At 40.3% G+C, this 13,705-nt stretch overlaps 1 long non-coding RNA gene across 1 annotated transcript; it reads right to left on the minus strand.

Moving 5' to 3' along the window:
- Positions 1-347: 347 nt before the first annotated feature.
- On the minus strand, positions 348-1,458 carry LOC110886562. The gene is made up of 2 exons (XR_002562888.2): positions 831-1,458; positions 348-712 (listed from the first exon to the last, which is right to left on the minus strand). It is a non-coding gene; the product is annotated as an uncharacterized LOC110886562 (long non-coding RNA).
- Positions 1,459-13,705: the final 12,247 nt, after the last annotated feature.

Raw genomic sequence — 13,705 nt, forward strand, 5'->3', positions numbered from 1 at the left:
ACAATATAAATAATTATATTGACTTTATAGAGGAGTTGTCGAAATCCCGAAGTTTATAATAAATATAATAATTATATTTATTTGTTGTAAATAAATTTCCGACTCGTCTTTTTTTGTAAGTTGTAAAGTGTTATCGAAAGTACTTTATGCTTGTATTCGTCTTTCCAAAATATCATTTGAATCCGATGTTTGTTTTATAATAAAACGCGTTTCTATTTACGGATTTTCTCGAAAAAAAACGGGCAGAGTTTCCTCTGTTTTTGGACGCCCCCGACAACCAAGTTGTCGTTGTTTTTACCAAGATTCAACCAATGATTCAATAATCTTTACGCATAGCCAATTTATATAAACGAAGTAATAACTAAAACCAAGTTAATATTACGAATAACTCATCGTCCTGTAGGTTCGAGCTCGTTTTCACGTGACATAAATTATAAAAATAACGAAATAAATCGCGCCGTAAAACCTTTACCAATCCTTGCGTCGAGTTGTTGACGAGTCAACCGGGTTGACCGAGTTGACTTGCTGAGTTGACTGGGTTGACTCAGTTTGACTGAGTCGACCCTATCCGCTTCATAAGCTGCTTCGAATCATCCGACCCGAACCGCCTGACCCGAGTCGTCTGAGTTGACTCGGTTGACCGAGTCAACCGAAACCGAAACTGAATCGGAAACCCGAAACCGAGGGACTCGAAGCTGAACCGTCTTCAAACCTGAAGTTAAAGTCCGAGCCAAACGTGAAACCAACCGGATAACATCACCATCATCTTCGGACATTAGATTAACAAGAAATAAAACCAAAAAAAAAGAAAGAAATCGGAGAGGGGTTACCGGAGAATTTGTCGGACAAATACGAAGACCTTCGGGTAATTGATTCGACCTCCGGATAACAGAACCGACCGGAGTGAATCTGAACCCTCGAACCTGACCGGAGTTTGAAACCCGTCGAAAAATCACGCCGACCATCGGACCGCCGGATAATCAATCGGACCGCTCTCTTTCAGTCTCTTTCTCTCTCTCGGTGCTTCTCTCTCTCTCCCTCATCGCCCCTTTCTGTCTCTTCTCTCTCAGTCTCTCTCTCTCTTTCCGTACCGTCGCCGCCATATGCCACCACCATCTGGTGGTGGCTGTCGTCGATCAGAAATCGGAGGGGGGGGGGTGTCGCCGGGAATTGGGACGCCGGAGAAGCTCGCCGGCCGCCGTTGCTTGTCGGCTCCTGTGTTTGCTGAACTTGAAATAGAGGGAGTGGAGGTGTCTACTTGTTGCCTGAATGTGTATTCGAGAGAGGGGAGAGAGATTGACAGTATGTATGTGTGTTGTTTTGTGAAGATGACCGAGAAGTAGGGGGTGTTTAGCAGGTGTTAGAAAATTGAAGGAGAAGAGAAGCCACTATTCTCTGTGTTTGATTTGGGTTTGTGTGTGTATGCAGACAAATGAAAATAGTGGTCCTTTATATAGAAGTTGGAGGGTTATGGTTTCTTTTGTGCATTTTTGTTACATTCAGGTCATATGTCTTACCCTTTAAATCAAAATCTTTTGGAGAGATTTATAAAGATTTTGAATATCTAATAAAGATTTTGTAAGATTTAGAATATTTGATAAGATTTTGTAGATCTTGTGTATTATGCACGGGTTTAGGCTTGTGGGTTTTGGGCTTGGGCCCAGGGCCCACAAGCCATTTTATGTGTAAGCGGCCCGTAATTCTTGCGAGACCTGATATTGCAACCCAACTTCATAAGCCCAAAATGTTCGTATATGTCGGTGTCGTCAGTATTTCGTACGGTTTCAGATCGTTATCGTTTATCGTTTAGCAGGTTCTCTGTGGACCGTCATGCGTATACTGTAAGGGTGGTCAGGCGTTCCTTAGCACTTCTAAGGCCTACTTAAGTTTATTCGTGTTGAAAACACAATTTATTGACGCGTTGATTATATGTTAATCACGTAATTAAGATCCGTAAATCACCGGTTGTCACATTCTCCCCCTGTTACAGAAATTTCGTCCTCGAAATTTAGACTATGTTATCTCTTCAGAATTGTGTTTCAAAAGTTGATGTCAAAGGAAACAAGACGTAATGATACAGTCATCAGTGCGACTAAGTTAATAAGGATCCAACAATGAACAGGAACTTCGACCAATCGAATTCCATATGAATGTTTATAACATGTAAATGAGTTCTAGACGCAATAACATCCACTAGATGAACTTAGAATCAACAACCTTAAATATACTAGTTTGCACGAAACGCTCGATCGTGATCAGCACAAGCTGCAAGTTATACTGACGCCACAAGGTGTCGCAATGAATGAAACAATTCAATAATGGGGGTGATCGAACAAGTATCACCTGTGTTTTGCATGAAACGCTCAATCATGATTAGCCCAAGCTACAAGTTTATACTGACACCACAAGGTGTCGTAGTGATTCAGATAATTCAATAATAGCGGTGATCAAACAAATTCACCGTGTTTGAAATCAGATGGAAGCGTAATAAAGTGAATCTGAAAGTTTGTTTCAAATGACATCATAGAATTTTCAATCGAAAGTGAAACATCAAAGAAATAATGTTCTCGATCGAAGATGAAGAAGCAATGAATATCGCAAAACATTCGATCGATGTTGAAAGGACCGTTAGGAGGTACACCGGAATATGAAATGAATTTTGTGTACCCTTGTCTTATCACATGATTGTGTTAAGACTGTTTTAGTTATGATAAATCAAAGCGGATTTAAAGTAATCAATAAATAAATATTTAAATCCGTGCCTGAGATGCCTAAACGAGCTTAGCGCAAGCTTCAAGTGAATGAACGATACCACCACAAGGTGTTGAGATCAACAAACAATTTAGTGGAGTCGGATGTCAAACAAGTTTATTTCGACTCGGAACAAACGAAACACTTGTTAAAACGAATTTGAATATGATGTCTTCTATACATCATATGGTATCTTGAATAAAATGTGTGTAATGAAGAAGTTCAAACAATCGAAATTGGTTTCGGCGCAAGCCGGCAATAAGTACATGTATCAACAATAAAACTTTTGGCATGGTCGCAAAACCATGTATGTAACTCGAAAAGTCAAGAAATTTCAAGGAAATGTGTTGACTCGATAACAAAAGAGCCAACATTTACAATAACGCGGGTCATTCGAATCACAAATCGATAATTAATTTTAGCGAAGCCAATATTTGAACTTTAATGAAACGCTTATTTGAAATGAAACCACATGCCTAACAAACGATACATGTGTAACATATAAATTTTCCAAGAAATGAAGCAATTAGTGTTTGCTTTACTGAAAGAAATGATCGTGACACAATGACCATTAAGAGGAGTAGAGATACGAAAATCTACCCAGTAAGTGTGAAAGTCGAAATTTCAACAAAAGAAATTTGAGGACTTTACCTGGGGTTTCGTGTGACGACCAATTGTTAGGTGGCATTACCATGGAATGTCGAACATATCGTATTCATCGTTAACCGAAATAGGGGGATGTGGAGACATACGTCTTTCCCTTGGAGTGATTCGTGTCGTTGCGGAATCGCGTGACAAGTTGCCGTTTCCTGGCCGTTAGTTCTCCTGTTGACAGGAGTCTAGCGTCGTCGTTGAATTGCGCCATCGCGTCTTTTCAAAGGCCTCGCCTCGATAGTCGTATGTGACGTACTTCAACCTCCGTTGATGTAAGCTTAAGTTTCACGTATACCTGTGCACTAGCGTCGTGTGCCACGTAGAAGGTGATGTACCCCGACATTCGTTGTAAAAATTGAGTTCCATGTATTCTCGTGCGCTAGCGTTTTGTTATGCGTAGGCTGCCTGCTCGGGACGTTAAAATGTCATAGACAATATGGATAATAGTGTGTACCCGAGTTAATATTCGCGGTTCCTACGTGATGACCATGCACAAATAATCGATCATATAATCAAATAAGCATGTTAGTCACCAATAAGCAATCAAGTAATTCCCCTAGTCCCACTAGTCTATCCTCCCAGCCTCTCAGACTGAACTTTCTAGTCCCACTAGACTATCCTCCCAGCCTCTCAGACTGAATCTCCTAGTCCCACTAGACTATCCTTCCATCCTCTCAGACTGAATCTCCTAGTCCCACTAGACTATCCTTCCACTCTCTCAGACTGAATCTCCTAGTCCCACTAGACTATCCTCCCAGCCTCTCAGACTGAATCTTCTAGTCCCACTAGACTATCCTCCCAGCCTCTCAGACTGAATCTCCTTTTCCGAAGGTCTTAAATGCATGTTTCCTATACTCTCAGAGTGTTGTGTACTGTATGTAATTGTTTTATGCACCGTGCATGAAATACCATAATAGCGTATGTTTAAAAATAATATTCTGACTGTTTGTTTTTCGGCAACGGTTGGAGACCATATTCGAGTACTAGGCGTTCTGTATGTGTTCAATGTCTCAATGATCTAAGTCCCCAGGGGGAAAGGTGAGGTTAGAGCCCAGGTATCACAACAGAAACCTAATTCGCTGTAACCTATAGCTCTGATACCAATCTTGACTCGAACCAAACTCGAGAAAATGAGCACAAAATCTGAGCCGACGCTCCACCGTGTCTGAGCCGACAACGAGACCACCACCCGATTCTAAATGTCACCGGACCGCTGCCGAAAGTCCCTGCCATCGCTCGAACCATTATCATCCGAACCCACCACCTCCGTCGTCAAGTCGCCGGCACCGGCCGACAATCACCATCGTCAACATTAGTGACAATATCATCATCAGCTTTATCAACAGATCTTAAAAAAAGAAACAAGATGAAGGAAAATTGAGAGGGGTTACCATTAAAGTTGTCGGAGAGAACATATCACCATCGCCGTTGTCTGCAACCCACCGGAAAACGGCTCCTCCGCCGTCTCTCTCTTTCTTTCTGCTCGTTGCCGCCACGCGCCACCACCCGAAGGTGGTGGTGGTCGGTTTATCGCCAGAGAAAAGGAGGTGGGAGAGGGAATGAGGGAGTGATGGAGGTGTGTGTGGTGGTTAGCCAGAACACAGCCGGCACCGGTCGGATTTACTCCGGCCGCCGGTTAGAGAACGAGAGGGAGAAGAGGGCAGGGTTTTGAGGTGTTGACTGCCTATTCTTTATGTGTGTAGAAGTTTTTGTGAGTTGAGGGTTTTCAAAACATTCAAAAGTGTCTTGTTTGTCTGTTGTTGTATCGAGAGTGTGGGGGTGTAAAAAGGGACCAGGCCCTCAATTGCTTCTCTGTGTTTTCTCTTGTATGTGTAGAGATAGAAAAAGATGGAAGGCTTGGTGTGTTTTAATTGTTAAGAATGAAATAAAATTAGGTACAACACCCTTATTTATAGAGTTATGTTTCACTTTAGATGACAAGATCTCTTGTAGAGATATCTTGTGAATATTTTGGACAGATTTACAAGCAAGATTTTTGAGGAAATCTTGTATGTAAATATTTTGGACAGATTTACAAGCAAGATTTTTGAGGAAATCTTGTAGAGAAAGAGATTTAGGAGATCTTAAAGAGGTTTTGTAGGATCTATAGGGATTTTATAAGATTTTGTATGGATCTTGCAAGATTTTCATATCTTGTAGAGATCTTGATCAGATCTAATACATTAGTTGTAGGTTTAGGCTTGTGTGTTTTGGGCTTGGGCCTAGGGCCCACAAGCCCATCTTATGTGTAAGCGGCCCGTAATTTCTACGAGACCCAATTTCGCGACCCAAACTCCATTTCGCGACCCAAACTCCATGAGCATAAAATATTCGTGTAAAGATGTAAAATAGTAGGATTCCTTCTCGAGTAGAACTGGCGTAATTAGCTAGCGTTGATTTTCAGAAACATAAGATGGCCCCCACTGACAAGGGGGACATGAACTCAGTTTGCAAGGTATATGAGGATGCCACAGACTCAAAGGATGTGCTAAAATAGTATTGAGAAAACGAATCAAAAGTCCGAAACTCTAGTGAAAATACACAAATATTATTTTTAGAGTGACACTTGGATCCAGTCCCAAACAGATAGCTGTCACACCCCAAGGTGACAGATAGCTGTCATTACATGTAGCTTGAAATCTATCTTTACAACTTCCCGTCATCTTTCACAAAGATTGTTATTTTGTCGAAACTTTTCGTTTCACAAGTGTTTATACACTTGTGGTTTGAAAAAATCATACTTGTTAGTGTGTCATCAGACTTTTAGAAAACATGATTTTCTCGACACTTGGTCCTTTGAAAATACCACTTGCAGATACATAGATCCGCTAGTTTTAAACACTATTTTACAAGTAAAAATACCTTTACACAAGTTCATGTTTCTCGTGTGGTAGAGTTTCACCTTTTAACCCTTGTACCGTCCGAAACAAGCTTATGTCAAGATCCATGATCTTAACCAAACCGGGTTAAATGGTGATCCGAGCTACCACAACGTAGATCGGGCTTAAATAATCACAACTTTCAAGTACTACAACTTTTACACAACTATTATGCCTTTAACCATCAATATTCATGTTTTTAGTAGACTTTAAAGCTTCAAAATGCAAGTTTCCGAGTTTTAACCGTTACAAATCTTATTAACCACCTTAGATTAGTTCGAGTATGAGTTTTAAGCATTATACCTCTAGCTCGAGGCTAGGGAAGAATCTATGCGAAGAAGTGGTGGATAAAAGCAAGATAACGAGGTCCTTCGCCTTCCGTTAGCTCCAAGACTCCTTATGCGTGACCCTTGAAGCTTGTATAACCTTGGAATGAGAGGATGGAACTCGAAAATGGATGTAGAAGGGGAGGGGGGTTCGGCCGTAGCTTGAGGGAGAGCAAGAGAGAGTAGTTTGGTTGTGATGTGTGTTGTGATAATCTCATGTGTTTAGACAAGTTACTTATAGACAAAATGAAAGTGATTAACCCTTGGATTTTGTGTCTAGTTGATACTAGACATGTTTAATTAAATAATCAACAATAGGACATGTGTGTCCCCCTAGTTATGGGGCCGGTTACAAGGGGGGGTCTTGGTTCGATTCCAACAAGTTTAGTTAGGGTTTAGTTTGGTTAACTAGGTTAGATTAGGGGTTAACTCGGTTAGTGGTGTGATGTGTTATAAATTGTTTGATTGAATCAAGAAGTTGTTGAAATGATTTTTGTAAAAGAAAATGATACGCTTGAAAGCGTGGCCACCTCCAGTTACAGAGGAAACTCTGGCGAAATTTTTCTAAAAACATAACACTTAGAATTATTTACAAGTGTTAGAATTATTTTTGAAATGTTTTCAAAATATATTTCGCCATGACTTTATTTACAAATATTCGGAGGTGGGATTTTCACAAAACTAAACGTGATAAATATATATTTGGTAAATATATTTTTCACAACACTGTTTATGATTATTTTGAGAAAAATACACAAATATTATTTTTAGAGTAAAAATAATATTTACGAACGTTGACGAATCCAAAATAATACAAACGCTTTCACGATAAACATATAAGTTACAACGGTAATTATTATTACCACACGATTACTAAAACGTAACTTACGCATTATACGAAAATGATTATGAACGAATATTTTATCAACGTATTATTTTTTGGGAAAAATTATGTGAAATGGAAATATAATATTTTTGAGAAAAATATTTATATTTGGAATTAGAAGTGAAAATATATAAGTGGGACTTAATATTATAAATTGAACGCACATGTATTAAATCCCCCATCCTTGGGAAGGAGATTAACTACCAAGTACATGCAACATATAAACAAGAAATAGTTGTCTACTATTTCCCAAAAACCTAAACTATAAAGCTAAGGCACGGCCATCCGTCTAATAGAATTAGTACATGTAGGTCGTCGCACAGCTGACATTCGGAGTACTTGGTAGAGACGCACTGACTGTGAGTTCATGTCCCCCTTTTCTCTTAACTGTTTTCAGTTTTCTGAACTGCGGGGGTGAAATACATGTTACTATTTACGAGTACTTTATACATGGTATGGTTAGCGTAAGGAGGGTTACTACTTAGATCATGTGAATGGGTAGGCGCAACTTGAGGCCATTAATCCTCATTGTAGGACCGAGGGACAGTAGCGGTAGATCTATCTGGGTGTAGCGAGCCCAGCCCCAGGCCCAGCATAACGGACCTCGGGGTGACTTTGTGCCCAACGCAAAATCCGCTAGGTTTGAGTCTTCCTACTTGCACTTCACACATATCAATGGCCTTGCAAACCATTGGTGATCTCTTTTTCCTTATTTGCTACATACCAGGATTTTTGATAAATACAAAGGTTTATTTACTCACTTACACATGAACTAGCTCAACATTATTGTTGATTTTTCAACTTACATGTATTTCAGGGAATTAAAAGATCTGGAACGGTATGGCGCGTTTTCCCGCTGCACTAGTTTCCAAGGTCATCCGGGGTTTAGGGAATGTGACTCTTTCCTGGACAAGTCACAGTCCTTAAACTGTGTTTATGATATGTTTGAGTTTGTATTGTCTGTTGAACAAGATTATGGTTGTTAGGGTGTTTCCCGTTAAAACAATGTTATGGTATTTTCGGTTTTAAACTTAATGGATGATCTTGCATATTTTTAAATTCATATAGCTTTGTTATGATTAAGCTATGGTATTAAGAAGTCACACCAAATTAACCACGCTTCCGCAAAGCCAGGGTGTGACAGCGAACTAGGATTCCTTCTCGAGTCTAGACTACAATCTCTAGGGTCCGTATCAGAGATTGGTATGTTCCTTCTCATTCACCACGTTCTAATGTGACAACCCTCACTAAACCAGGTATCCGTACGATTTAATTAATTATTAACTACTGCCTGATTACTGTGCTTAACTGAAATTGCTGATGAACTGCTACTTGACCTTATTACTTGAACATATCTGCATCATACTTTACGTACCGTCACTACATTATTTTACATGCTGAACCTTAGTGACAAACATGATGCACAAAAGCACAGTAGCATTAGAACGGATAACCTATTGAACATGCTGATAAAGCCAGCATCAGGCGGACACTGCCTCTAAGGCCTGTATGAGCCAGAAATATTTTACTACACCCATAGTGAGTGTAGGGATACAAGGGTTATAGAACTGCGTCTCTAAGAATAAGATATAATGACTGGATGTGCCTAAAACGTACTCTAAGCACAAGCCACAGCACTTTAATTAACATACCAGCTTCTGGCTAACTAATAAAGTGCCAAAACATGAGGAAAATATTCCTGACACTTTGAGAAATAAGTTGTGTCACTAAAAATGTTATTTACGACACTTAAAAGCTTACTTAAGCACTTTAACGGATTACTATCCAACCGAACAACCGGACTTTACCCGGAACATAAAAATATTGACAGTAACAATATTGGTCTTTTTCTGAGCCAGTTAGGGTCCCTGAATACCCTAACACCCGCATTAGAACACATCACACCACTAACCAAGTTAATCACTTAACTACCTTATCTAACCAAACTAAACCCTAACTATCTAGTTGAGATCGAACCAAGACCCCCCCCCCCTTGTAACCGGCCCCATAACTAGGGGGACACACATGTCCTATTGTTGATTATTTAATTAAACATGTCTAGTATCAACTAGACACAAAATCCAAGGGTTAATCACTTTCATTTTGTCTATAAGTAACTTGTCTAAACACATGAGATTATCACAACACACATCACAACCAAACTACTCTCTCTTGCTCTCCCTCAAGCTACGGCCGAACCCCCCTCACCCCCACTCATCCATTTTCGATTTTGTTCTTCACATTCCAATCATCTACAAGCTTCAAGGGTCACGCATAAGGAGTCTTGGAGCTAACGGAAGGCGAAGGACCTCGTTATCTTGCTTTTATCCACCACTTCTTCGCATAGATTCTTCCCTAGCCTCGAGCTAGAGGTATAATGTTTAAAACTCATACTCGAACTAATCTAAGGTGGTTAATAAGATTTGTAACGGTTAAAACTCGGAAACTTGCATTTTGAAGCTTTAAAGTCTACTAAAAACATGAATATTGATGGTTAAAGGCATAATAGTTGTGTAAAAGTTGTAGTACTTGAAAGTTGTGATTATTTAAGCCCGATCTACGTTGTGGTAGCTCGGATCACCATTTAACCCGGTTTGGTTAAGATCATGGATCTTGACATAAGCTTGTTTCGGACGGTACAAGGGTTAAAAGGTGAAACTCTACCACACGAGAAACATGAACTTGTGTAAAGGTATTTTTACTTGTAAAATAGTGTTTAAAACTAGCGGATCTACGTATCTGCAAGTGGTATTTTCAAAGGACCAAGTGTCGAGAAAATCATGTTTTCTAAAAGTCGGATGACACACTAACAAGTTTGATTTTTACAAACCACAAGTGTATAAACACTTGTGAAACGAAAAGTTTCGACAAAATAACAATCTTTGTGAAAGATGACAGGAAGTTGTAAAGATAGGTTTATTCTAAAAACGAGGTTTTTACGAGATTAAACTATTTTATACAAATATCCACAAAATATAACGGGATCTACACTATAGTTTTCGGAAAAACTACAAGTTCATGCGATTATGCAATTTACATACTTGTCGACTAGTTTGATGTGTCAGAAATTGTTTGATTGAATCAAGAAGTTGTTGAAATGATTTTTTAAAAGAAAATGATACGCTTGAAAGTGTGGCCACCTCCAGTTACAGGGGAAACTCTGGCGAAATTTTCTTAAAAACCTAACACTTAGAATTATTTACAAGTGTTAGAATTATTTTTGAAATGTTTTCAAAATATATTTCGCCACGACTTTATTTACAAATATTCGGAGGTGGGATTTTCACAAAACTAAACGTGATAAATATATATTTGGTAAATATATTTTTCAAACAACTGTTTATGATTGTTTTGTGAAAATACACAAATATTATTTTTAGAGTAAAAATAATATTTACAAACGTTGACGAATCCAAAATAATACAAACGCTTTCACGATAAACATATAAGTTACAACGGTAATTATTATTACCACACGATTACTAAAACGTAACTTACACATTATACGAAAATAATTATGAACGAATATTTTATCAACGTATTATTTTTTGGGAAAAATTATGTGAAATGGAAATATAATATTTTTGAGAAAAATATTTATATTTGGAATTAGAAATGAAAATATATTAAGTGAGACTTAATATTATAAATTGAACACACATGTATTAAATCCCCCATCCTTGGGAAGGAGATTAACTACCAAGTACGTGCAAAATATAAACACGAAATAGTTGTCTAACTATTTCCCAAAAACCTAAACTATAAAGCTAAGGCACGGCCATCCGTCTAATAGAATTAGTACATGTAGGTCGTCGCACAGCTGACATTCGGAGTACTTGGTAGAGACGCACTGACTGTGAGTTCATGTCCCCCTTTTCTCTTAACTGTTTTCAGTTTTTTAAACTGCGGGGGTGAAATACATGTTACTATTTACGAGTACTTTATACATGGTACGGTTAGCGTAAGGAGGGTTACTACTTAGATCATGTGAATGGGTAGGCGCAACTTGAGGCCATTAATCCTCATTGTAGGACCGAGGGACAGTAGCGGTAGATCTATCTGGGTGTAGCGAGCCCAGCCCCAGGCCCAGCATAACGGACCTCGGGGTGACTTTGTGCCCAACGCAAAATCCGCTAGGTTTGAGTCTTCCTACTTGCACTTCACACATATCAATGGCCTTGCAAACCATTGGTGATCTCTTTTTCCTTATTTGCTACATACCAGGATTTTTGATAAATACAAAGGTTTATTTACTCACTTACACATGAACTCGCTCAACATTATTGTTGATTTTTCAACTTACATGTATTTCAGGGAATTAAAGATTTGGCACGGTATGGCACGTTTTCCCGCTGCACTAGTTTCCAAGGTCATCCGGGGTTTAGGGAATGTGACTCTTTCCTGGACAAGTCACAGTCCTTAAACTGTGTTTATGTTATGTTTAACTTGTAAGGTTTGTTGAACAAGGTTATGGTTGTTAGGGCGTGTTCCCGTTAAAACAATGGTACTGTATTTGGTTTTTAAAACTTAATGGATGATTCTTGCATGTTTTTAATTCATATAGCTTTGTTATGATTAAGCTATGGTATTAAGAAGTCACACCAAATTAACCACGCTTCCGCAAAGCCAGGGTGTGACAGCTTGGTATCAGAGCTCTGATCATAGCGAACTAGGATTCCTTCTCGAGTCTAGACTATGATCACTAGGGCTCTCACGAAAACATTTTTACTGCATACCACTTAAGTCCAGATCCAAAACCTTTTTATAAACAAATGTTGAGCGCATTTTATTTATTATTTTTAGGCTAGGTCTGGGAGGCTGAGGCTCGGTCTGGGAGGCCGAGGCTCGATCCAATGGATCGAGGTAGTTGTCTAGTGGGACTAGGGAGTCAGTCTGGGAGGCTGGGAGAATTGGCTAGTGGGACTAGGAAGAGCAGTCTGGGAGGCTGGGAGGCTAGTGGGACTAGGAGAATTATGTGATATCTTACTTGGTGACTTATGTGATTATTTGATTGTATGACTGATTATTTGTGCATACTTGTGTCTATGTTACAGACTCATGGACTCAGCCGGTACTGGTGATTCGGACACCACTGGACCCCGACCTATCGTATCTGATGACCTCACGTCCTCCGAGCACGAGGTGCACACTTCTGATTCTACCAGCACGGACGAGGATGATTTCCAGCCCTTCGCACTACCCGAGGGTGCTGATGAGCCTGCAGATGGCCCTCCTGCTGAGTACCTACCTCTAGTAGTGATTCCGGCTCCTATACCTTTAGCCGTTTATCCAGCATATGACTTACTTCTTAACGCCGAGGCTGACGGCGATATCGATCTGTTTGAGGATGAGCCTATCGAGGATGAGATCCCGGACGCAGCCCTACTTCCTGCTGGCGATCTTCTGATGATCGCTGATGCTCCTGCCGAGGACTCACCCGCACATTCACCGGTCCCAGACTCCTTTGAGTCTGTGGCATCCGCACCATTTCACGAGGTGAGCGCACAGCACTTTGCACACGATTCGGATCCTGACCAGGCATCCTCTGCCGCACCTATTCCCAGCTTTGCATTTGACCATGATGACATAGAGGATTCTGTTCCCATCTTTCCTCCGGGATTCGACCCGGATCATGATATTGAGTTTATCCCGATGGACCAGCCCATGGAGGATCCCGCTGATCCAGTTGATCCTATTGATCCCGAGTTCGATTTCGAGATGGCTTTTGATGACCATGAGCCTGCCTTGGCTCCTGAGCAGACAGCTGCTCTAGATCCTATGCCCGAGCATGACCCCGTACATGCTGGCATCCCAGTTGAGCCTATTCTAGCTGACCCACCTGTTGGTGATCTTCCTGTGGATGTTCCTTTGTTAGAGGGTGATCAGGTCATTGCTGTCGATCATGTTGATCCACCTTTTGTTGCTGATATACCGATTGACCATCCTGTTGATCACATTGCACCAGTTGATCCTGTTGTTGCTCCCCCATTTGATCTCGTTCCACTTGAGCCTGAGCACGCACTGTTTGCAGACCACATGGATCCACCGGATGAGCATGCACAGCACGGTTGGATACCTGCTGATGAGGATGTTCCACCTTTGCCCCCTCAGATCCCTGTTACACGACATGTTGATTTTTCTTTTCAGGTTCCTCAGTTTGTACCTCCAGCGAGGCCTGGAGAGGGTTCTTCAGCCCATCCTTTTGGGCA

Source organism: Helianthus annuus, chromosome 10 (assembly GCF_002127325.2).
Source record: "Helianthus annuus cultivar XRQ/B chromosome 10, HanXRQr2.0-SUNRISE, whole genome shotgun sequence".
Lineage (NCBI taxonomy): Eukaryota > Viridiplantae > Streptophyta > Magnoliopsida > Asterales > Asteraceae > Helianthus > Helianthus annuus.